The sequence below is a fragment of the Manis javanica genome, chromosome 8 (genome assembly GCF_040802235.1).
Source record: "Manis javanica isolate MJ-LG chromosome 8, MJ_LKY, whole genome shotgun sequence".
NCBI lineage: Eukaryota > Metazoa > Chordata > Mammalia > Pholidota > Manidae > Manis > Manis javanica.
This window is the reverse complement of record NC_133163.1, coordinates 9,618,125-9,645,298: the sequence shown is the minus strand read 5'-3', so window position 1 is coordinate 9,645,298 and position 27,174 is coordinate 9,618,125.

The window sequence follows — 27,174 nt, the reverse complement described above, 5'->3', positions numbered from 1 at the left end:
CCAGCTTTGACACTGCGGTTCCCCAGCCCTGATTCATCCTGGTGTTCTGGGAAACAACTTCAGGACAAGACCACCATGGTTTCCCCTTCAGCTTTCCACGGCGATCAGTCGCTGCAACTAAACCTTTCCAGTTACACTCCCCTGCTAATGCCGAACTGCAATTTGCCAAGAGGCTTGCCCACAAGGAAGAGCTTATGGATGCTGGAATCAAACCAAAGCCACCCGGGTCAGCAACTATGTGGCCAGCTCTGGGCAGAGGGAGGAAAACTCCCAAAGAGGGAGTTCAGGTGGAGAGTGCGGGCAGAGGAGGGTTTTCACAAGACTCAGCTCAGCCCATACTGCTCCCTGCACTGTGGGGTTCCCAGCCCTTTCCCAACCACCAAGCCCGACGTCAGTGCCAACTCAGCCACTCCTGTCCCACCTCTGCTGGCATCCCTTCTGTCACCAGCAAGATGTCTCACTATCCATATCTGTTTTGCAGAATGTTAACTTTGGGGTAAGGAGGAAGAGGCAGGGAGGGGAAAAAATCCGCACAGATGTTCTCCAGCTCTGCCTTCCCCCAAATGTCGTGCCTAACAGGAGGCACCATTCATAGAGTTAGCTGCTGGCTAAGATTTTCTCTTTCTCTTTTTCTTCTTTTTTTAAGTCTGGTGTTTATAATTCCAATTGGTGTAAAATTTCCTGATGGTTAACACATCACATTACTGACACTTTTGAATGAATGACTCATTCCCGAATAATTGACTGGCTTTGTAATTTGGGAAGTAAAATCACATTTATGAGTCCCTGGAGTGGAGGGCCTATATTGTTGTGCATTAAAAGTAGATAAATCATAAATGCAAAATCTGCAAACATTCCCATTAGCCTTTGTCCTTGCATTAAGGCAGCATTAAAAGTGCACAGCTGCCTAGAATCACCGAAGTACTTTCAAACCAGGCCCGGTTTTATTTTGATGGTAAAATTACATGTTGGTCCCCATAATCCTATGTGTGTCCAACAAGCCAGCCATGCTCCAAATCTCCCTGGTCCAGGCTGGCTTCTCATGCCAGTTTGAACCATCCAGGCCACACTGGCTTTTGGTGCTTTGTGGCCAAATGTGGAACCCCATCAAGAAGAAACACTCCCCAATTAAGCCAGATTTGATTTCAAGCAGCATCCACAAATAATAAATAGGTGCTTGCCGATTTAGGGCTCAACCAGCCCACAACATGATCCTAATAAGACCTGACAAGGGTATTTTTTTTTTTTTTTTTTTAGTGGTTGAGAGTCAACTATTATTATTTTGTTTTAACTGTACACATGCATACATTTTGGAGCGTATCTATTTTTAAGGGCAAATAGTACACATGCAACCGAAAGGCAGACCCAAGCCTGTGCTATTTGGTGCCGAACTCTAATTGTATTTTTATGTGCTGTGAATTTGAAATCTAGAAGACCCGGGATTTTAAGCCTCAGGTCCTTTTCCCACTTTTCCAGAGTACTGTAAATTAGTTTAGTATGCTTGAAAGAACCCCTAATTGTAACTGCTCTTGTTGACGTATCAACTTGAGGCCGCACAGAACTGGCTTTGGGACTATTGCCCTTGGTTTTGTAGTTACAGTGCATTTTAAGGGCCTGACAGGTCCGGTGCTAAGATGTTCTGAATTAGATTTGAATTACAACCGCTAAATGCCCTTGTCAAAGATTGTTAGTCCTGACACTAGCCATGTACCTTGAGCCGACTATTCTGATGCAAGGCCAACGGCTTAAACAAAGACATGCCCCCAAGTTTCATTCCGAATTGTCAAAACGTAATTGAGTTAAAAAGAGCAACTACAGCATAAGAATTGCAATCTTTGCTGCTTCTTTTTGCTTTGAAATAAATCCAGGGGACAATTTAGCGGCATCAGAGGCGCAAAATGAGAAGACGTTTTCCACCAAGACGCAGTATTCTTAAAGAATAAAAATCCAGACCCGTCCCTGGGTTGCAGGATTCGAATAGCCAAAAGCCTTCCCAGATGCCTCTCCGTTTTAGGCTTGGTCCTTCTCAAGTGAAAGAAGTAAAAGTAGCCAGCGAGACTGGTGACCCATCAGCACCGGGCACTTGCTTATCAATCAACAAATGTTGATCTCAGAAGTGAATCAATGGATTTTAAGATGGACAGACCATGGAAGAAAGATGGGACAGTAAAGTCCGGGGACTTGACTTCCACCCCTCCCTGCCACCAGATGAGTGTGACCTAACCAACTACTTCCCGTTCTGAGCCCCCGGGTCCTCATCGGCAAACACGGGCATCGCCAGGCTTACATCCCAGAGAACTGACTGAGGTCACTGCTCTTCAAGCAGTGTTGGCACGTTACAGTCAAGTTGATACGTTTTCTTTCCTTTCTTCAAAAGATTACCCACAACAGGGGTTCATGAAGCTCCACTAGGGTATTTCAACCAGAGGCCATAGAGGAGCCTGGAAAGGCTGGAACAGCGGTGCCTGACTCAGAGGCTGTGAGGAGCCAGGCAGCACACTCCCAGGAGAGGCTGCGGGGGCCACAGAGGAGTGGAGGGCATCGTGCTGGCTGACGAGCGCCTGCTCCATCTAAAAATCCCTGAATTCGATTGATACATCAGCCAAAACAACCGTAGCTGCCAGTGGATTCAGCCAGGGGCCAACGGCTTGCACCTAGAGGGCTCATATTTTTGTTTAAGGAAAGGCAGCTGGTAAATTGGAAATCCCCAGATAAAATACAAGATGCCTGATTAAATTTGAATTTCAGATAAACAAAACTTTTTAGTACACAGATATCCTAGATATCACATGGGTATATTTTTAAAGTATTCACTGTTTATCTGAATTTAAATTTAGTTGGGTGTCTTTTTTTTTTTTTTTTTGCTCCTTAGTTGGACAATCCTCATAAGAAAAACCTAAAACTGGGGATTCAAAAAGACCTAAAGTGAGGACCTGTTGCACCTTAGTAATGCATTTCACCTCCCAGAGCCTTGGGTCCCCAACCACAAAATGATAATCCCAGCCCTGATCTCAGGGGAGGGGAGGAGACAAAATCCAAACGGGACTTTGGAGGCTGTGAGGTGTTCTCATGTTCGCTGCTGCTGTTTCCTAACTGGGGGGTGCTGCCACAGGCTCCATGCAAGAGGCCGTTCTGTTACCATAGTGAGAACTCCCCTCCTTCCTCAGAAAAGTATGCAGCGTCTCCACTATAAATGCATTTCTTAGCAAGGATGGAAACAGAAAGTGATTGAATTGCCGTCAGATTCTTGGACTTGGAAGAATGAATACAAATCTGGGCAGCTTAGCATGAAAAAATACCCCAGAGAAGACGTTCCAGTGGCTTGTTTGGGGATCCCCCATCCAGGGGCAAGGCGGGTGTGATGAAAGATGAGTTTCTCAGTCTGTATCTGGAAAGCCTATTTTGTGCTCCATTAGGGAATAGCCTAACACACCGGAGAATGCTGGCCCTGGCGAGAGTGGATGAGGAGAAAGAGCCAGTAGCAGACAGGGATGGGGGGTCACTAAACCCGGGGTTTTCATTTTCACGTGGCCTTCACCTTTGACCTGAAGGGCTGGGAGCAGCTGCCCTCTCCTCCTCTAGGCTGTAAAGAAATCTCCTCCGTGCTCTCAAATAAACAAATGAGAGGAAAAATAACAATGTTTGTGAGTCATGCAAAAATCCAAATATCCTCCTTAAGAAAGCAAACTATCCTCCTTTTTAAAAAAGGGGGGGTCGGAAATGATGAAATAGGGTGTCTGAAATTACTTACCACCATGCCCCAATAAACAGGCTTTTAGGAAAGTAGATTATTTCTCAGTGGGAAGACTCAGATCGGCCAAGGAAGAGACAGTTGTCTCAAGGCCCATCAGCTCCAGCATTGAAGCCACAGGTTGGGGGGAATTAGCTCAATGAGACACCCCTTCACCCCTTCCTGGCGTTAATCTCCAATTCCATTAAGAAGCTGATCCGCGATCCGCTCCAAGCATCGCCCTCCTGCTTTCCACTGGCCTGATTCGGATGCAAGTCACAGCCCTGGAGTTCAAGCCGTGCCGCTTAAGAAGGCTTATTTTGACACAGTAATTACAGGGCTCGAACGATGCTTTACATTAGAGTATAAAACACTCATTAAATTAAAATTCTTCCATGAAATCATGAAAATAAACAGTCTGTCCAAACTGGCATCAACAAATTCTCAGGGCGCCTCTGCGTTTTCTCAGGCCTGAGCCAGCTCCAGGCCTTATTTAACCGCCAAGTGTGAATGGCTCACATTCCTTTGAAGGCCGCATTCTGTTTCTTTTTAAGATTATTGCTTTAATTGTTTTTACAACTTGTAAGATTTTAAAGCTATTAGGCTTCAAAGTTGGGGGTGGGAGAACTTGAAATGAGGACCCTTGTACCCTGCCCACTTGCGTGGGGTGGGGACAAGTTACCACTCCCAGCCCCCAGACCCTTCTGGGACAATTAAAATGCAGGGGACAAGCAGGGATGGGCACTTTTTCCATGACCCCTTAAGGGATAGAAAATAAACCTCATATTTCAAAGGTTTTAGACAGGAGAGGAGGGAGCACGAATGTGGGGACAGCAAAGTTTCTAGAAAGAGCAGAGGCCTTAGAGCCAGCCACACTGGGCACGGACTTGGCAGTGGGCTGCTGAGCTTACATTCCTTGGTACAGAATGAGGAGAATCAGTAAGCACAGTGGATTCTCATTATGTGTGGTTATGTTCTGTAAAGTCACCATGATTAGTGAATGCTGGATTAGTGAATGCTGAACCATTGCTCCTAGGAGAGGCACAGGGCGAGGCCCTCAGGAGCCTCTGGCCACATCTTCATCAATCAATACATAAGCTTGTTTTGTGTGCATTTCTGTTTAAATTTATCTTATTTAACACATATGGTTGATTCATTAACATTGAACTCATGGCCAACTGCACCATAACTCATGCAGAAGAGATGGCACGTAGTTGCTCAGTAAAGTGCATCACGGCCCCCTTGAACTAGACAGCATACACTTGGGGGCCATTATAACAGGGAAAACACCAAAAAAAAGTGCAAAAATGCAAAAAAAAATGTGGCATAAAATAGACTGCAACAAAGGCCCTTGTTTACGGCATGCAAATGGAAACGAGAGACAGAGCATCACCTTGATCCACCTCAGGTGGAAACAAGCACACGGGGAGACCCAAAACTGTGCCCACTCTGCACATGGTCGTGAATGACTGGAGAACCCCACAAGTACTGATTTGGGGGTTACCAGTACATTTTAGCAAGGAGGTGAATTCGCGAATACGGAAGGATGGGAGTCGACTGTACTTTATAAGCATGTAAAGAAGGGTGTTTAAAAAACACACGCACAAAACTGAAGGTCACCACTTTGCCTTCCAAGCTGGAGTTTCAGGGGAGGGAGTGGAGATGACAGATGACAAATGACACAGTGTAATTGGTATCAGGGAAATCCATCTGCAAGGACAGGAGGGACAAAGGCGTGACAAAGAGTTTGAAGGAGTCCCAAGAAAGACAGATGTTAAGATGCAGAACTTCTAGCACTTTGTTTAGCAGAATACATTGATGGGTCAAAGGCTTTGTCCAAACGGTGGAGAGAGAAGTCTTAGAAAGAATGAAGTTGAAGCAAAGATAATTCAAGGTTGCTGAGGTGCTCAGAGAGTTTGGCAAGGCAGGTGAGAGTTGAGCAGCAGGGAGGAGCATGGGGGCAGCTGCAGAGGCACAGGGAGGCCGGTCCTCCCTAGAGGGCATATCTTACCAGGACAGTCCCATATTCTGCATTAAGCTGTGTCTGTGTATGTCACTCTACCAGGCCTGCGACCCCCAAGTACTCAAGCCCCCATGCCTGCCTTTCCTAGGGTGTTTGGGGAGATCCAGGTCAAGGAATGAACCATGGAGAGTGGGCCGGAACATAGGAGGCAGATGGTGGACAAGGGAGAATTCAGCGGAAGCAGAGCTTACAGTGGGTGGAGAGGGGGGAGAATCCCACACCCTCTACCCACAGTCCCCAGAGACCCTGGGGGAGGCTGATGGCGGAGCCCTATGGCACATGGTGAAGTGGTTCGAACCTTTCTCCTTTCACTGTTAAAAGGAAAGGCAATCCCCCAAAAGCAGTTTTAGGGAGCACCAAGGAGTCTAGTACTTGGGTGGCTATACGGATTCAAAATAGTTTATCTGAAGTGCTCAGAACATAATGGAGCTCAAAAAATAGTAATGGTAGGTACAATCCTAACAAATAAAATATACTATTTTTTTGTACCTCCAATTCTTCTCCCTACTTCTCACTGTATGATAACTGCTCAAAACAGAAACTGTCTTAGTCATTTCTGGATCGCCGTTGCCTGGAACAAGGCCTAGCGTATGGTAGATACTCAAGAAACATTTGCCAAAAGCAGAAATGAGCATAGATTTCTGAAAGCAAGCACCTGCTTTCTGAAGGGAAGCCTTGATTTGATGGAAAGAAACTTGCAAGGTCCACAGTCTGGAATATATATATCTCATGTCTCCAAAGCAAGTACCAGAAAATAACTTGGACTCCCCTCTTGTCCTGGACTCTCCAACCTGGGCTGTGAGGAGCCCCAGAACATCACATCAGGTGGACCCCAGGAGTTCTGCAGAGGTAAGGCCAAGCAGACCTGGTTCAGGAAGGCCTACTGACATCCTCTGAGCAGCCAAGGTGCAAAGCTTTAAGTTTATCAGATTAGTCATTTGATTACATAAGGCATATATTATTCAACATAAAGAGCTCTCTGCTTATATCCAATCACTTATTATTGGAGAGAAGAAAACAGATTCAGAAAGTGAAAGTAACCTGACCAAGGTGACAAAGCAGGAAAGGGACAGACATCAGCCTAAAAAGCCAGATTCCTCACCACAGGATGGTCCCTATACCCGTATCAGTATGAATTCCTTGTATCAGTCAGGGTAGGATACGATAAGCTACAGTAACAAACAATCCCCAGTAAACTCAGTAGCTTAACACAATGTTGGATTGCTTATTTGCACAATGCAGCTCTGGGTGATTCTCCACGGCAACTATCCTCCACATGGTGACTCAGGATTCTGGATGCTTCTTTTGGGTGGCTCCTCTATCTCAACATTGGTCCTCATCCATAATCACCTCAGTCAAGAAGGAGAAAGACAAAAGAATCAATCACACAAGAACCCTTCCTTGCCTCAGCCTGGAAATGACATACATCATTTCCACTCCTACGTCATTGGCCAGGACTAGTCCATGACCTTGCCTCACTGGATGGGAACTGGGAACTGTGATCTCCAAATGCCCAGGAAAGAAAAAAGAACCAGATATAGGTGTAGGCAATGCTCATTCTGACCAGTTGGTTCTTAGTCCGTCCTTAGGAGAATAAAAAAAAAAACCCTGGGACCTGGAGTCAGAAAACCTGAGCTCAAGTCCTGTTTCCTCTAGTTTGTTACCATGTGATCTCAAGCAAGTCAGATGAGCACCGTGAACTTCACATTTCCCTCATAAATTAGGTGTAATAGTAACACCTATCTTCTTAGGAATATTTTGAGGTCCAAAGAACAGAGGCATATGAAGTTGATTTGAAAATTGTAATGGAGTCTACAAACATTATTTATTTTAATTGTTATCCAAAGGTTAGGCCCTTGTCAGAGCTAAGCCAGAGGAGTGTTAAGCCCAATTAAACCATGTAATTAACTCTCAAATGAATTCGTGCTTGACACTAAGAACAAGCACAGAGCAGGAAAGAAATCTACATTCCTCTGTGTCTGAGAAAGATCCAGAACTGCAGCCCACCAGAACTGGGAAAACCTGCAAAGACTCTCCCTCTCCTGATTCTCATTGTACAGAGGAGGAGACAGGTCATCATCAAACCCTGCTGCTTGAAATATAAATATCATCATGTACTTAGGAGGATTAAATTAACCTCACTGTTAAAACAATCATTTTGGGCTTTCCCTATTTTGTTCATCCTGGAGTTTCGTGTAATGCTGAGCTGTCAGCAATGTGTGATTATGATGAAATCAACATTGATGGTGTTCAGGGCTGTCGAGTGTAAAATAATACAGACATGCACATGACTTGCTCGTTTGGACATGGATCAAAACAATACTTCTGAGTAGAGTTATATCAATATTAATATATTGGAAACCTTTGACCTAATAATTCCATGCTGAGGAATGGATTTAAAATACACACAAGAAGTTACGCACATAGACATAGATGTTAACCATAACATTTCATATAATTGCAAAAAATTTTTTAACTCTTTAAATATTCAACTATAGGGGACCAATAAAGACAAAGTGGTTGTTGGCTCACAAAACTTCCTGGGTGTAATCTAAAACCAGAGGATAGAGGAGACCAAAAGAGAGGCAGACCACCCCAGACTGGGAGGTGGCAGTTTTAATAAACAGGGAGCTGACTTACTTCTGAGGGCTTGTCTTAGGTGGCTGCCAGACAAATAGATCTCTGCACCCACCAGCCAAATCTTAAACATTTAAATAGGGGCCTTACCTGGCCTCGGGCACATATACCATCCAGTCTCAACTATCTCAAGGCTGTATCCTTGAGGCAGCTTCCGGGAGCAGAGAAGGCAAGCAGAACACACACTCCAAGGACTGGGGAGGTAGTGGGGAGCCTCCAATTGCCTGGGTCTAGCTTAAAAGTTAAGCAAGGGTGGAATATTATGCAGCCACAAAAATCACAATAAGCATTTGTAATGAAAGGAGAACATTTTCTGATAAGATGTTATGGAATAACAGCATTTAATGTTAATGAGAAGCTACCATATGTCAGGCTAGGAATTGAGATTAAAAAGTATTTATTTGTTTCCTTAAGTATCCTTTCAACAAAGATTTACTGATGGCCTAGTAGGTGTCAGGTACTCTAAGATTTGGGATGCAAAATCATCCCTTTGCTTATCCATTCACTAAATATATGTAGCCAGGCAGTATGACAGACACAGGGAGCAAAATTGTATGTAAGTATGTAAATAATACCTAAGTGGAAAAGAAAACTCTGGCTGCAAAATGAGTTCTTGTGCATCTCTGCTTCCTTCTGATCCCCATGGCATTTGTTTTCTGAGAGAATGAGATTCACCTTTCTTTTAATATTGCAGCCAGATTCCTCTTCAAAGCAGAAAGATCATAAAGTTTCTAGTTAAACAGATCTGGGTTTGGGCCCTGGACTCTGCCACTTAAGAATCAGGAGACCTGAAAAAATTGTTTAAGCATTCTGGGCCCCTACTTCCTGACCTGTAAGATAGGCATAGTAATAGCGACCTCCTTAGCAGCGCATGACGGGTGAGGGCCATGCCATATGTAAGGCACCTGATGTATATGTACAAGACGTCTAGCACATATTATTTCCCTCCCCTAAGCTTTCCCCATCCTCCATCCACCCTAGAAATACAAGGAATTCTGATACGGTATTCTAAAATATCTTTGAGAATGACAGATTAATGAAAAATATTCCAGGAGCCCAGAGGTAGGGTCCAGGGCTCATGCACCATCTCCATGATATCCTCAATGGCCAGGGTTCTTTTCTCTAATGCTCTACCAGCGTAAGGCTCAGCTTCTATCCTCCCAGTCTCAAAAGCATCCTTTCTTTAAACCAGAAAGCTCTAGTTTTCCCAGTAACCTAAAGTTATAAGCTGCTGTTTGCTCCTCATTGAGCTGAAGGGAAACTGCAGCTGCAAGGGAATCTGGGAAAGTCGTTTTAAACTGGGGACACGGCCACCCTGGACGTAATCAGAGGCTCTGCTTACGAGGAGGAAGAGGAGAGGGTACTGAGCAGGCAGCTGGGTGTGTCTGCTGTGGGGTGATATCCTTTATCAGGCATGTGGCTCTGGGAATCTGTTCTAAAGAAATAATCCAAAAAGATTTTACATATAAAAATGTTTAATGCTGAATTATTTTTAATAGTAAAAGATTGAAAGCAACTTAAGTATCCAAAAACAAGAGACTGATTAACAAAGATATAAGTTACTCTCACTAGATAAAATATTATGCAGCCACTAAAATATTCTTGAAGAGACTCAGAGGCAACATGGAAAAATGCTTATGCTATGGTGATAAGTGAAAAAGCAGTATATAACATCACCTCTGCTCCTGACTACAACTATGTAAAATATGTATGCATGTGGAAAAATACTGGAAAGGGCTACAAAAAATAATAGTAGCTCTGACAAGGTGGTAGTATTATGCATAAACAATCTTTTTTCTTTATTTAAAATTTTCTACAATGTTATATTATTTTTTTCCAATAAAAATGCTATAGGTGAAAAATTAAATTAACCAAAAAGCCTAGTAGAAAATATAATCAAATGTCTGTCAAGCTCCTGAAGGGGTAGTATTTTCTAAGCTTTAAAGCCAAAGAGAAAAATTGCAAAGAAAAAGACATGCAAGTCTAATGAAAGAAAATATAAACATTTAGCCCAGTGCAGTCTTTTTTTCTTTTTTTTAAATTTTTTTATTAAGGTATCATTGATATACACTCTTATGAAGGTTTCACAAGAAAAACAATGTGGTTATTACATTCACCCTTATTATCGAGTCTCCCCAATAGCCCATTGCAGTCACTGTCCATCAGTGCAGTAAGATGCCAGAGTCCCTATTTGTCTTCTCTGAGCTACACTGTCTGCCCCATAACCCCACACACACCATGTGCACCAATCATGATACCCCGCAATACCCTTCTCCCTCCCTCTCCACCCACCCTCGCACACCCCTCCCCTTTGGTAACACTAGTCCCTTCTTGGAGTCTGTAGGTCTGCTGTTATTTTGTTCCTTCCATTTTGCTTCATTGTTATACTCCACAAATGAAGAAAATCATTTGGTATTTGGCTTTCTCTGCCTGACTTATTTCATTGAGCATAATACCCTCCAGCTCCATCCATATTGTTGCAAATGGTAGGATTTGTTCTTTCTTATGGCTGAACAGTATTCCATTGTGTATATGTACCATCTCTTCTTTACCCATTCATCTACTGGTGGACACCCAATGCACTTTCTTTAGCAAAAGAAATTGTTTTAACAGAACACAAACCACTAGCAAGGCTATGTTGTAACCTAGGGCTTGTTGGCAAGGGGAATTGGCATGACATTTCTGAAAGGCAATTTGGCAACATATCTCGAGAGCTGTAAATATGATCTCAGGGTTTGGTCTGGAATGACCAGCCTGGAGACAGTATGCTGAAGGCATAATTCCGTGGAAGGTAAAGTTGTATCACAGATGATGTTCCTCACAGTGTTGCCTATAAATGCAACACTTGTAAAGTTCATGGCATGCCAGTGGCCTAGAAGAGCACACACAGTGCTGCAAAGAACGTTCTTCAGTGTTTGGGGATGAAAGCAAGGCCACTAGCCTAATGTGTTTTGCTATAATAATAGATTCTAAAGAGTAGCATTGACGGAGTTGCATAAACCATTTAGTCAACAAAGCTTTATTGAGCACATACTATGTGCTAGGTGATGCTGATAAGTGCAGGGCTCTGGGAAGTGGGGAAAAGTGCTGAGCTTCACCTAGTCTAATGTGCAAACAATGGGACTGTGTGTGTGTGTGTGTGTGCAACATGTGTGATGCATGTGATGTGGGTGGTTGTACAAGGGCTACATGGAGATGAGCAAGGGAGTATTGGGGTGATTTTTTTCTCTGTTTGAAGTTTTCTATAAGTTGTTTTATTGCTTTAAAAATCAAATTTTAAACTTCCAGAATAAAATGATTCTGTTTCTGTTCTCTATGAATAGGAAACTGAGAAGGGGTACATGCCTGAATCATTTTTAAAATGCCATCTTTGTTCCAAAAGTTGGATGTTTGGACAATTGACAGGGAAGGCTCAGCAACCACCATGTGGAAAACATGACTAGTGCTGCTGAAGAATAGACTTTTTAATTTTTTTAAATTAAATTTAAGGGCTGATGCAGTATAAAATGTTTTCTGTTAGATGCTTTATTATATACATTACATAGTATTAACATTAAATAAAACTGATTTTATGTGTTTCTTTCACTTTTTTGTTATGGCCACCAAAAATTAGAAATCTGTGCGTGCACCTTCCACTGTATTTCTACTGGACTGTGCTGTTGTTAATCTTTTGTCAATCATGTTTCACAAAAATCTTTTCTAGTCTGGAGCTTTTCTTTTCATTCTTCAAGGAATCATTTAATAATCAGAACTTCTGTATCTTTGTGGCTTTTAGATAGGAACAGATTTCTTAAAAATGATCCCCCAAATCACAAGCCTTAGAAAGATTGATAATTTTTTGACTTCTTCAAAGTCATATTTTAAATTTTATTCCAAAACTTTAGAACTTTTGCCTGTCACATTCAAGTCCATGATGGATCTGAGATCACGTTGGTTCATGGTGTCAAGTAGGGATGCATTTCTTTTTCCTGATAAATGTCCACTTGGTCTAGCCCCATTTACTAACCAGTCTGTCCTTTCTTTCCGTCAGTCTGTATGCCAACCTGTCTCACCCACACCAGGTCTGTACAATGTGCTCACCTGTTTCTGGACATCTCATCCGTTCCTTTGCTCTGTTTGTCTATCCTTATACATATGCCACATTGTCTTAATCATAATTATTTTATATTCTTAATATCTGCCAGGGCAGTTCTCCCAGACTGCTATTTCTTCTTTGGGAGGGTCTTTTCTATTCTAGGTCTATGGATATTTTGTATGAATTTTAAAGTCTGCTGTCAAATTTCTTCAAAATGAAAAGGGAAAAGAAAACCTCTGGAAATTTTATAGAAATGACACTTAATTAATAAAATCAACTTAGTAAGAACTGGGGTCTATCAAATATTAAGTCTTCTTATCCATATAGCTGTTACGTCCCTCCATGTATTTAGATATTTTTAATGCTTTTCAACACATTGCTATCGTTTTCCTATTTAGGCTTGATCTATTTTGCTTGTCCTAAGAGACTTTAATTTTTTTGCTGCTCCAAATGATAGTTTTTACTGCATTTTCTAACTGTTCATTGTTGATATATAGAAATGCAACTAATACATGCATATATTGCTTTTACATGTATGAATTAGTCTGCTAGGGCTGCCATAAGAGAATTCCACAGCTTAAGTGGCTTAAATGTACTTTCCCACTGGTCTGGAGACTGAAGTCCAAGATCCAGGTGCTGCCATGGATGGTTTCCGGTGAAGCCTCTCTCCTTGGGTTGCAAACAGCCGCCTTCTGGCTATGTCCTCAAACTGCCTGTTCTCTGTGCACACATGACGAGAGACCTCTGGTGTCTCCTCCTCTTCCTATAAGACACCAGCTTAGGACCCCATCCTTTATGATCTCATCTAGCCATAATTACCTCCTTAAAGGCCTTAAATATAGTCACTTGGAGGGTTAGGGCTTCAACATATCAACGGTGGGAGGGGACACGGTTCAGTGCACAAGGCCTAGCAAACTTGCAGCACTCCCTTATTAATTCTGATATTTCTGTCCCCAGATTCTTTCAGGCTTTTTGTATGGACAAGAATATCATCTGTGAATAAGGATACTCCTGTTTCTTCCTTTACAATATTTACACTGCTTATGTCTTTGTCTTACTATCTCTTAGCCTTGATTTTAAAGGGCAAGATTTCAATAGTCCACCATTGAGCAGAATATTTGGTACAGCTTTCTGGCAAATACTCTTTATCAACTTAAGGAAATTCTCTTCATAGCCACCAAGAGTTTCCAACACAAACTGAATTTAATCAAATGCTTTTGCTGCAAATTCTGAGATGATCATATGGTTTGTCTCTTTGAAGCTTTTCATATGGTGAATTTTTCTGATATTTTTGCTAATGTTGATTCAGCCTTCCATATTTAGACTACATCTAATTTAATCATGGTTTATTTTCTTTTTCATACATTTCTGGACCCAGTTCACTAATTCCTTGTTTAAGATACTTGCATTTATGTTCATGAATGATATTGATACTTTCCTAAACTTGGCAACTTAAAACAGGACACATTTATTATCTCAGTTTCTGTGGGTCAAGAACCCAAACATGACCACTGCTGTCGTCTTATCTGAAGGCTCAATGCGGGGAAGACCTGTTTCCAAAGACCTCAGCGACACGGGCCTCTGTTCCCCACTGGCCGGGGCCAGGGTTCTCCCTCGGCTTCTCTCGCTGGGACCTCTTCACAGAGCTACCTCAGAATATGGCGGCTGGTCTCCCCCAGAGCAAGCTCGCTAGAGAAGGAAGACAGCACAGGAGGAAGATGGAAGCCACAGGCTTTTTTATAACTTAATCTTGGAGGTGACACCCCATCATTTCTGCCATATTCCATTTTGTCACTTAAAGTCTAGTTCAGGGAGTGCACAAGGCACGGAGCCTGGGCGTCATCCCCCCGCAGGGCTCACTAGCTGCGTGGCTTTGGGAGAACCCCTTAAATACATTCTCTTTTCCGGGTGGAAAGTGTTTTGGTTTTTGGAGAAGCAGCCTCAGCTCATGTCCGAAAAGAAAAAGCAGAAGGAAGGACTCTGCATAAAGAAACGGTTTGAGATCTTGTCCCTGAGAAGTAGAGGAGAGAAAGATGAGGGTTCTTATAATCAAGAATAACTAGTATTTAATTGTGATATATAAACATACCACCAGACTTAATAAAATTGGACATGCACTCAAAGGCTTCAGGACTCTGTGTGTGTGTGTGTGTGTGTGTGTGTGTGTATGTGTAAACCAACAAAAGGGGATGAGGTCCACAAGGGAGCCCAGGTGCATGTGCAGAAGAGAAAAATCTCTAAACTGGGGTCAGTTCGGTGGAAGTGGCAGCTCTGACCTAAGGCCCCACGATATCCCCAGAAACCCTGAAGGGGCACTGCCTTCAAACAGAACATCGAAGGGCAGCTTCAGACAGTGTGTGCGGGTCTTTGGGAGCATGGGATCCCCGCTGGCCTCGTGATTCTATGGACGTCACAATCAGACGCGTTCCTTCAGTGTCTAAGAGGCCTCCCGACGGCTCTTGCAGCATCTTCCCTACCCAACCAACTTCCTCCAGTAAAAAGGGAAAGACATGTGTCTCTCAACATGGCTTAAGAAGTCTTCTCCCTGAGAAGGACTCAGGACCATGGAAGCCCTTGAGAAGAAAGCTGAGGGTCCAGAGGGTAAAGGGGCCTTCCAGTCCTCAGGGGAAACTGAGTTCCTACAGCTCTGCATCGTCTGTTTCTGTTTCTGGCATCTTCTCTCCTCTCACTGGCATTGGGGGCTGAGCTGTCCTGGGAGCCCTGCCTCTCCCTTCCCCGGGGGGACAAAGGTGGACTGTGCTGACAGCCATCAAGTGGGACAGAGACTCCTCAAATTAGGGCCTGCAGGCTGAATTCTGGGAGACCCAGCCTGCCGTCTGTGGGGAAGCAGCCACCCTGTGGTGGAAAGCCTCAGTCCAGGCTCCTGACAGAGGGCTGATACAATCGTGGTGGTTGGGAACATTCTCGGAACATCTCAGTTCCTTCAGAGTCCTCAGTCTCAGCTGCTGGGGCTTCGCCTGAAGCCGTTCCAGGAGATGGCCTGCCTGGGTAATTGCCCTGTTTTATCTCAAGATGCAGATCTGGAGGCTGATCTCCCAGCCTTGTGAAGTTTCAACCAATGCAATGCTTTTTTCCATTTACACAAAACAAATCTGAAACATACACATACATACATTTTGTCTTGAGCTCGTGAACACGTACAAATCCCAGTGACTCAAAGAGGACTCCTCTAAACTTCCAACCATTTATTAACCCAGATTGGGCATCTAGATTGTCTGGGGTGGAGGGGGAGCTGTTTCATTATTCTGCCAATTTCATGGGAACATCTGTGAGGCATCATGGCTGGAGGGTTCCCCACTCCAGTCACACATGGGTGGTGGGCATCACTGGGGATAGGCACCTTTCCCAAACCACATTTCCTAATGCCACAGCTATTCCACATGGGGTCCTATTAGCTGACTTGTCATATCTACAGTGTCCCCCTTTACCCCAGGTTATTACTTTATACCTGACCCACAACCCTGAAAGATTCACAAATGTGAGAACTAGGGGCTTGGGGGCAGTGTCATGTAGCCCAGCAGCTCCCAATCCTATTCCAAAACTTGGGATTCATAGGGTCTTCATTACTGGGCTTCAACACAAAACAAAATGAAAGTGCTTATTAAATACCAGGTAAAGTTTTTAAGGGTTTTTATTCTGCAGGACTTCACAGAGCCTTTACTATGCCAAGGTGCCTTGTGAATTTCCAAGAGGGAAAGCTAGTATGTAGCATTTCTCAAACTAAGGACCACAAAACCCTTTTGTGGCAGGGGCAGTGGACATGTGCTGTTTTTGCTTGCCTAGCTTCTCTGCCCTCTTATTCCAGAGCAGATTCTTCTCCCTTCTGTAATGGTTTAGAAGGGGTTGAATCTGAACCTTTACCACAGTCACCCTTACCACAGAAGTGAACAGATAACTCATGTCTTCCCAAGCCTTGGTCTTTTCACCTTGCACTTACCCTTTATTTCCCCATTTCCCTCACCATCTGCGTCCAACCCATCAGCAAAACCTTGGAAATATCTGCCTACACTGCCTACTTCCCACATCTCTCCCTCTCCCCATCACTGTGGTCCAAATCATCCTCATCTCTAACTCAGAATTTTTCAACAATTTTATTGAGATATAATTCACATACATTTCATCCACTTAAAGTATACAGTTTAGTGGCTATTAGTGTATAAAAACTGTAATCTAATTTTTGAACATTTTTATCACCCCAAAAAGACACCCCCTACCCATTAGCAGTCACTCGCAATCCACCGCCAGTACCACCTCCAGGCAAACCCCATCCCAAATGGCTTTCTGTCTGTATCAATTTGCTTTTTCTGACATTGCACGTAAATGGAATCCTACAACATGAGGTCTTGTGTCTGGCTTCTTTCACTTAGCATAGTGTTTCCAAAGTGCATCCACATTGTAGCATGTATCAGCACTTCATTCCTTTTTATTGCAGAATAATATTCCACTGTATAAATACACTACATTTTTTATTCATTTCTAAGTTGTGGACATTTGGGTTATTTCCACTCTTTGACTATTAGGAATAATGCTGCTGTGAATATTCACATACAACGTTTTCTGTGGACGTACGTTTTTACTTCTCTTGGATATATACCAAGAAGTGGAATTGCTGGGTTATATGGGAAACCTGTTGAACTATTTAAGGAACTGCCAGCTATTTTTCAAAGCAGCAGCATCATTTTATAATCTCTCTAGCAATGTATAAGGGGCAAATTATAGTGGGTACAGAAGAATGTCTGCACTGTGGTTTTGATTTGCATTTCCCTGATTATTAATGATATTAAGTATCTTTTCATATGCTTATTGGCCATGTGTGTATCTTCTTTGAAGAAATGTCTATTTAAATTCTTGGTCCACTTTTTATTTGGGTTGTCTTTTTTTAGTATTGAGTTATGAGAAATCTTTGTATATTATAGATAGAAGCCTTTGTCAATATATGATTTGGAAATAATGTCTCCCATTCTGTGGGTTGTCTTTATTTTCTTGATAATGTCTCTTGAAGCACAAAAATTTTTAATTTTGATGAAGTCAATTTATCTGTTCTCTTTTAGGTCACTTGGTATCTAAGGAGGCTTTGCCTAATCCAGTTCACAACAATTTATTCCTATATTTTCTTCTAGGAATTTTATAGTTTTAGCCCTTACATTTAAGAATTGAACCATTTTAAGTTAATTTTTGTATACTGAGTGAGGTAGGGGTCCAACTTCATTCTTTTGTATGGGAATACAAAGTTGTCCCAGCACAGTTTGTTGGAGATTATTTCTTCCCCCACTGAATTGTCTTGGGATCCTTGTTGAAAATCAACTGACTGTATATTAAGAGATTATTTCTAGACCCTCAATTCTATTCCATTGAGCCATATATCTAGTCTTATGCCAATGCCACATTATATTGATATTGTAGCTTTGCAGCAAGTTTGAAATTGAGAAGTGTGAGCCTTCCGATTTTGTACTTCCTTTTTATGACTGTTTTGGCCATTCTGGATCCCCTTGAAATTCCATTTGAATTTTAGGATCATCACGCCAATCCCTGCAAAATCACCAGCTGGGATTTTGATAGGGGTTGCACGGAATCCATGGATCAGTTTGTGCAGTATTGCCATCTTAACAATATTAAGTTTTCTGATCCATGAATATGGGAGGCCCTTGCATTTATTGAGATCTTTCTTCTTTAATTTTTTCAATAATGCTTTATAGTTTTCAGAGTATGAATTTCACACTTCTTTGGTTAAGTCATCCCTAAATAATTTATCCTTTTTGATACTAATAAATGGAATTATTTCCTTAGTTTCATTCACTCAGGTGGTTCATTGCTGATGTATAGAAATATCATTAATTTTTGTATATTGTAATTTTACCCTTTCAATGTGGCTGGACTTGCTGTTTAGTCTTAATAACTTTTCAGAGGGTTGGCTAGGATTTTTATATAGAAGACCATGTCATTTCCAAATACAGATGATTTTATTTCTTCTATTCGAATATGGTTGACTTTTGTTTTCTTGCCTAATTGCCCTGGCCAGAACCTCCAGTATAGTGCTGAGTAGAGTTGGTAAGAGCAGAGATCTTGTCTTATTCCTGGCCTTAGGGGGAAATCATTCAGTCTTTCACCATTGTGTATAATGTTAACTGTGAGTTTTTGTAGATGTCCTTTATCGAGTTGAGAAAATTCATTTTTTTCTTTGTTGAAAGTTTTTCTCATGGAAGGGTATTGGATTTTATCAAATGTTTTTTCTGCATGTATTAAGGTAATCACATAGGTCATTGTCCTTTATCCCATTGATAGCATGTGTTATAGTAACTGATTTTGGTTGTTGAATCATTTTGCATTCCTGGGATAAATCTCACATGGTCGTGTGTGCAATCCTTTTTATATATTACTAGATTGGTTAGCTATTATTTTGTTGAGGATTTAGCATCTGTATTCGTAAGAGATATTAGTCTGTAATTTTCTTGTAATACCTGTGTTTGGTTTGTTACCAGGGTAATAGTGGCCTTAAAGAATAATTTGAGACGTGTTTCCTTCTTTGTGGAAGAATTTGAAAAGAACTGGTATCAATTCTTGAAGTGTTTAGTAGAGCTCACCATTCGAGCTTAAGTTTTTCTTTGTGTTAAATTTTCTAATTAATTCAATTCAATAAATTAGTAACTCAAATTACTAGTTCAATAAATTATTGATTCAATTAAACGGATCTATTCAGATTTTCTATTTTTCTTAACTTAGTTTTGGTAGGTTGTATCTTTCTAGGAATTTGTTTCACCTGTTATCTAGTTTGTTGGCATATATTCTCCTGCATATTCTACTGCAATCCTTAGTATTGCATAGTATTCGCTTGCAATCCTTTTTTTTTCTGTAAAGTCAATTGTGATGTCACCTCTTATACTGCTGATTTTAACACTTTGAGTCTTTTCTCTTCTTCCTTAGTCAGTCTGGCTAAAGATCTGCAAATTTTGTTGATCTTTTCAAAGAACCAGCTTTTCATTGCCTTGATTTTTTTTCTGTTATTTATTGTTTTCTGATATGTTTTATAACCTTCTTTCTGCTTGGTTTAGGTTTAGTTTGCTCTTCTTTTTCCACTTTCTTAAGGTGAAAGATTAGGTTTTGATTTGTGATCGTCTTTCTTTTTTAATACAGACATTTACACCTATCAATTTCCACCTAAAAACTACCTTAGCTGCATCCCATGTTTTGGAATGTCAGATATTAATTTTCTTTAGTCTCAGAACATTTCCTAATTTTCCTTATGATTTGTCCTTTATCCCATTGGTTATTTAGGAACATATTGTTTAATTTCCACATATTAGTGAGTTTCCCTAATTTCCTCCTGTTACTGATTTCTAATTCCATTCATTCCATTGTAGTCACAGAACATATTTTGTATTATTTCAACCATTTCTAAATTTATTGAAGCTTGCTTTATGGCCTAGGATATGGTCTCTTCTAGAGACTGTTCCATATGCACTGTGAAGAATGGGTATCTGCTGTGGTTGGGTGGGTATTTGTTAAAGTAGTTGGTCTCTATTGTTCAAGCCTTTTATGTTATTGTTGATCCTCTGCTAGTGGAATTTTCACGTCATGAGTGAGCTGGTGATTGGAGCCCCAGTAATCGTGGCTTTACCCGGGGTAAGCTTCCACTCTATGAGGACTAACTGGAGGAAGGATGTCCCAGACCTTTCAGCCACTCTTGCCTGAAACAGAGCCTCTGTAGCATGGGGCCAGGGAGGATGAGAAGTGCTGGTAGCCTGTCCTTCCTGAAGAGATACTGTGGCCTAAACAGGGAGCTGGAGGGTAGAGGGTCCTATGTTCTAGGCTACACCTACCCAAAGTGGAGGCTTCGGTCACGCTGAACTGGGAGTGGGTTGTACATCCATTGTCATAGATTTAATTGATTTTTTGAATAAATAGCTCTTCATTTGTTGTATGTTCTTAGAATAATTTCCACAGATTTTAATCTAATTTTATAATTATAATTAATTGATACTTTTCCCCGGTTAATGTTATTTCAGTGGACAGAGTCTTTGCAGAGCATCTCACATTGACAATACAGAAGCTGTTCTTCTTTGGATTTTAGCAACAGCTCTGTAACTGAGCTCCCTGTTTGCACCCTTCTTCCCCTATACCCATCCTCCACCCAGCAGCCAGAGTGACCCTCAAAAACCATCAATCAGATCACATCACTCCCTTGCTTATCACTTTCCAAATGCTTCCTACCAATTTTAGAAGAAACATAAATGGCCAACTACTGACTCCAGAATGGTCCAGCCACTACCCACCCCTCTGCCCTCGTGACACATCACTCCCCGCCCATTCTGGCCACAGGAGATTTCTTTCCGATTTTCCAACATGCCAGACCATTTCCCACCTCAGGGCTTGCACTTGCTGTTCCCTCTGCCAGGAATCCGTTTTCCTCTGATTGTCACACCTGCTGGCTTGTTTTTGTCATTCAGGTCTCGGACGAGATGTCACCTCACCAAAGAGTCAGTTGTCCATTCTATCCACGTTTCTCTCCCTCCACTCGGGCCCACACGTCACTTCCCTCCACCGCCCTGTCCTGCCTCATTTTCTCCCTGGCTCCTCGCACACCCTGCACTCGCCTTGTTCATGTCTGTTCCCTTTCTGGTCATCAAGCTTCCACCAGCAGAGTGTCTGCAGCCTCGCCATCCTATTTCCCACGTATTCTCCAGTGCTTGGAACGATGCTGAGCCCACCGGAGGACTCAACAATGAGGCAAATCCAGGCCTGGATTTTACACTTCTTTTAGATTGTTTGATAAATGTGACTGTTCACTTTTTGTGCCAACTTGGCTAGGTTGTGGTGCCTACTTGCTTAGTCAAACACCAGTCTCGATGTCTCTGTGAAGGTGTTTTTTTAGATGTGATTAATAATTAAGTAAGTAAACTTTGAATAAAGATTAGCTTTCAATGAGTAGACTTATAAAGCAGATTGCCCTCCATAAGGTGGGTGAGCCCTGTCCAATCAGGTGAGGACCTCAGGAGCAAGGACTGGGGTTTCCTGATGAGGAGAAACTCTACCTCTAGACTGCCGTTGGGCTCCAGACTGCAGGATCAGCTCCTGCTGGAATTTCCAGCTTGTCGGCCCGACTTGCAGATTTTGGACTTACTGGGCCCACAATCTCATGAGCCAATTTCTTAAATCTCTCAATAGATGATGATGAATTGATGATGATAGATAAATAGATATAGAGATACACACACACACACACATATACATATATACACACATGTATCTTATTGGTTCTGATTCTCTGGAGAACCCTGACTAATACATTAAGGGTCAATCTTACTTGAGGGGAAAAACTGAGATTCCTTGAAGGCAGGAAGCATAACCTACCAGTCTTTCCATTTCTCCATGTCTCCCCAGCATCTAGTGTGACACTGGGGATACGAGAGCTCCTCCATGAGGCCTAGATGATGTGACTAAAAATATCAATGAATATTTCTGGGGGTCCCTTGCATTTAGACCCTTCACAGCTGTGTAAGAAAGGGAAAAAGAAAACCTCTCTGTGTCCCAGGTTTCCAATCTGTTTCCTTTAAAACCAATGAAGTTTATATTATACGGGAGCCTCTTAAAGAGAGCAGGCTTTATCCCATTGAAATTGAGTCTGCAAATGCAAAACATTTAAAAAAATAATGAATCGGTATTTGATATTCCTATATTTCAATATTCCTTTGATATTCCAATACGAAACTTAAACTGCTGGGTTTTATGCATTCTTCGTCTTTCCTTTGATTTGGCACAACTCGTTGCTTTGAATATGTTTGCTTTAATCACTGGACCATGCAGCAGGAGGGACATGCATCTTGTTTGGGGAGGGGGCTGGGGAATGCAGCCATCTGGGCCCAGAAAATAACTGCCTTCTGCCAATCCCTGAATCTTCCTGCTGGAACCCGGCTGGAGGGGATGCCAGGCCCACTGGGAAGGGCTGACGTCCCTGCCCATGCACCAGGGGGACACCTGAGCCTCTACCTCACCATTCAAAGGTGGAAAAACAGAAAGAGCAGCCCCCCTGGCAGGTGCCAGGACTGGGGACAAGTTCCCAGGGCATCTGACTAGCAGCTGATCTGGAACACGAATGTTCTGAGTTCTGCTGCCTGGTTCTGGGATGGGGAGAGGGGAGCAGACTGAGAATATGGGTGAAATCTATCCCCCTTAGGATAGGCAGCCTTGTCCTTAAGAGAAGACATGACTTTGATGATCACAGGGATGGTGACAGTGACCATGTTGATGATGTAACCTGGGTAAAGGTGTAGCTACAATGACCCATGTTCATTAAGCACTTACTATACACCAGGCATCTGTCTTGAAACAGTCTCTTTCAGAATAACTGTCTCTCCATTTGTGCTCCCCAAAAGCAGACCCTGAGACTAGAACCTGGGGGAGGTTGTTCATTTGGATGTTGTCCCAGGAAGATCAAGTAAGGGACTGAAGAGCAGAGCAGGGTAGGAAGGATGTGCTAATGAGTGAGTCACCTCTGCAGGCACTGGGGTTCCACCTGGCTGGGGACCCTCTGGGAAATTAGAAAATGGCCCTTAGAATTGTCCCATCAGAGGATATGGAGACTGGTACATTTATTCATTGATCCATATCCCCATTGGAAGAGAGATTCCCCCAGGGCCCTAACTCCCCTGCAGCTGGAGACAAACTGGAGAGAATGGCGTCAGGCTGAACAGCAGAAAGACCCAGGCCCCTTGCAAAGGGGAGCTGTCCTCAGCTGGAAGCAGTCCGCATCAGGGGAGCTCAGAGATGAGCCAAGGAGCTATGTGGCTGGCATCTACAGAATCTGCAACAACTTTTTGATACTATTTTTTTAAACCCCATCTGGCATAGGTGACACTGAGGCTTGGAGAAGTAGCCAGACCTTGTCCACGTTTGTCCAGCTAGGAAATGCACATGAACTTCAGCAAATATTTACTCATCACCTACAGTGTATCTGATGTGGCCCAAATGCTGGGAGACAGGTACATTAAGACACAGTCCGTGTCCCCAAGGATGTCATGCAGGATGTAAGCAAGCAAACCCCTGTCCAGTCCCAAGGGATTAAAAGGTAGGCACGGAAATAACATGGGGGAGAAAGGAAGGAGATCTTAACCCCAACTCTGGGAGCAGGAAAAGATCCCAGGAAGAGCTGACCTCTGTTTTGGGGGTGGGTATTGCTTGTACATATGCTTATTTATATGCAAAAGAGCCCTGTCTTTTGAAGAGCAATAATAAAACATTTATAAGCATAACAAAGCTGGTGCTAGGTCAGGCAGGCCCTGACTTGTGCGTGGACCCTCTTGAGGGCACAGCCTCCTCCTGCCCTGGGCTATAGTAAGACGATGGGCCATCTGAGAAGAGGAGCCAGGGATGTGGAGCCTCCCCCACACCTGGGATTTAGGCTACCACATTTCTAAGCCCACGTACAGGTCTCCCCTGCTTTTTAAAATTTCATATTAGGCCACTTTGTTTTTACAAAAGATCTACGCTAGTACCCTTTTCCACTAACAGAGTGAAGTTCTAAGAGGATTTTCGTTTTTGCAAAAAAAAGCTGAACAGCGAAAATAGCGTTCAGTATGTGCTGCGCAGCGCGCAGCTACAGAAGCGGTGCGCACCCGAGCCAGGCCCCCTCGCTGGGCACCACACTCAGCATCTCAGAAGCAGGCACCAGGGCTTTGAACTGTGTCTGTGTGCATCTGTGCTTTGTCTTGACTTATTTTGTGCATCCATTAGCAAGATGTGTCCTGAGGAATCAGAAAAGCCTAAGAGAGGTTATTTTTAGGGTCTGGGAATGCTCAAAAATTTTTCCATATAAATGAATGGGGATGGCTTCTTTGCTTTACCCCATTTCGGCTTCCATAGGCTCCATAGAGAAGCTCCCTTCAAGTAGTGGGAGAAACCTGTACTTTCAGGGGAATCTCAAGTAGCCTGGTGGGCTGGCAACAGGGAAGCATGCCTGGAACTCCCACAAAGACAAGGAAAAGCTTGGGGCCCTGATGTCCAGTCCTGACCCTACCACTTAGCCAGCCATGTGACCAGCTTCTTCCCTGTCACCAAACCCCACCACCCCAGTGGCCCCCACTCCTTTGCACCAAAAGGCCTTGAGGCCTGGCACCACCATCAATGCCCCACTGAACAGCTCAGAGTGGCTTTGGGTGCAAGGGATAGACCCCAACCCATACTACCTTGGACAAAAGAGGATAGATCAGTGCCTATAAGGCAGGTCCAGGGTGGCTCAGGCTGACCCAGGAGTGCCAGGGTGGTGGAATACCACTCAGTCTGGGCTCTGTTTCCACCCCTGTGTGGCTTCACTCCACACAGCTCTGGACTCTCAGTCTCCCAGTACAGCCGAGGGCACAGCCTTCTTCCAGAAGTTCCAGCCAAGGGCTCCCACTGGCCAAGTTGAGTCATGTGCCTGTCCTTGCATGGTGTGTGTGGCCACGAGGAAGCTGGAATCTGCTTTACCCATCCTGGCTCACTTTCTGAGGTCCACGGTGGGTCAGCCCCAGCTGAACCCTGTGTGCTAAGACTAGGGAGGAGCAGGTCCCCAAAAGAAACTCAGGCTGCTGATGCCAGGAGGAAAATAAATGTGCACTGGCCCGGTGGCAGTGGGAGTGTGAGAGCATGGGGTGGGGGTGAGTGTGGGGCCAAGGGGGGGGGTTACACGTGCCACCAGGGGCCAGCCGGAGTGACACGCAAGGAGGACCTGCCACTACGCCCACCTTGCCTCGAGGCCTCCAGGAGGCCGAGGGATGAGGAGTGGCAAGTGGAACCAGTGTGGACACCAACTACCCATGTGACCCCCTTAGGTAGGCAAGGTGAGCCCCACTGCCCACGGCCACATCCAGCAAAGGGCCTGCATCACGACTGGCCTAGGGGTACAAGGATGGAGCTGTGGCCTGGTCCAGGGAGCAGGCCCTGTGCCCGCAGCTGCAGGACAGCACCCCGGGGAGGAGACAGGGATCATCACGCCTCCACCCCAGAACAGGGACCCTGCAAGCAAGTCCTGCAGAGTGCGACCTCAGGCTCCTGCCCAGGCCCAGCTCCGGGCCCCCGGTCAGTAAGTGCTACCATTTTCCTATGCACAAATCCTCACTTTTTCCACTGAGGGTTTCAGCCTCTGCCGGGAAGCCCAGCTCCAGCCTAAGCCCACCCTTGAGCTGGAGACTCAGCCTTTGCTTCTTTAAACAGTGTCTGCAATGCCCTTGGGCCGCTTGAGTGTTTACAGGGCAGAAGAGAACTCAAACAAACATTCCAGGAAAGGACTTTGGCCCAGGCTGGGACAGGGGTCCGGAAGCCTTTGGCCTCCCAGAGAATTTAAGAGCAAGGAATGGGCATGGGGGGGCGGGGGAGGTCTGGTGCCCATGGGGCGGGTATTGCAGGTGACATGTGTGTGTGTCAGGGGGTGTGAGGCAGGGGTCTCCGGACCACCCCCTGCCCAACACCTACCCTGACTTGCTTCCCGTGGCCCTGGACCCTGACCCTAAACGTGAGAATGACACAGAGGGGATGGAGCAGACACTGAGTTGTCATTCAGTCCATTCATCCTGCCTGGCTCAGAAACCAAAAAGGATTTGAGGCAGCACGAAAAGATACATAAAATGTAATATAACAATGATATGAAGAAGCCAGCCAGAGGGAAATAAGGCCAGAGGAACAGGTGAGGCCCAAAGTGAGGCCAGCCAGGAGTGTGGAGGCTGCAGTCCTGGACAGCTGGGCAGTGCAGGGCTGCGGGCTGGATCTGCCCCTCCTTGGGAGCCAGCCTTTCTCAGAAGGCAGGACCCAGAGCAGAGGGCCTTGGGCTGCCCTGGGCTGGAGGGAGCACTCGGAGCCGAAGCTGAGCCCCCTCCACTCCGCAACCCCACGGCTGCTGAGCCACCCCCGCCCGCAGGCTTCAGGTTCCACTGTCAGGCGCTGCTGCGCCACCCGTCTGGCCCGCTCTGCACTCACAGCAAGCCCTGGGCAGGCGGCAGCCCAGGCTCTGCCCAGGACGGAGGCAAGAGAAAATGTCCACCTCGGCTTCTCACAGGACATGCTGCCAGTGTCCTCATAACATCCTGACAGCAAAGAGTAGCTTTTAGGGCTACTTCTCTGTCCTGTGAGGTCTCCACAGTGCCACCCACCTCTCCAGCCTATGAGATGGGCCCCGTGGTCATCTACGTACCACAGAGGAAGATATGGGGAGTGACAGCCCAGGACCGTCACTGGCACTGCCACCTCTCTGAAGGGCTGTCCGAAGGAAAGGAGGAGGCTGGTCCGGTATGTCCCCAGGCCACAGAGCTGAGAGCGGGAGCACCAGCCTTGCCGACTGGCCATGCTGTGCAGGCGGCCACAGTCAGGCCCACCCACAGACCAGTGGGTCCCTTGCCACCCATGTGCCCAGCACAGCTAACCGGAAGCAGCACAGGGGACTGGAGGCTGCAGGGAGGGCCAGGGGCTCCAGCCACCTGAAACCCCGTGATCTTAGAGTTCAGTGTCTCCCCCAAGCCTCCCTCTGCCTCCTCTGCCCTCCACACACCCCGATGCCCCACAGGAGCCGTGTGTCTTGCTGAGCTGGTCACCAAGTCGTGTTTGGTCAGCACCAGCATCTCCACCATTGTTTGACGCCACACAACTCACTACATAACACAGGGTGGAAGGGAATTCTTTTCCTCCGCCTGCTGGCCTTATGGTGGACATCCTGCGTTCACGCGC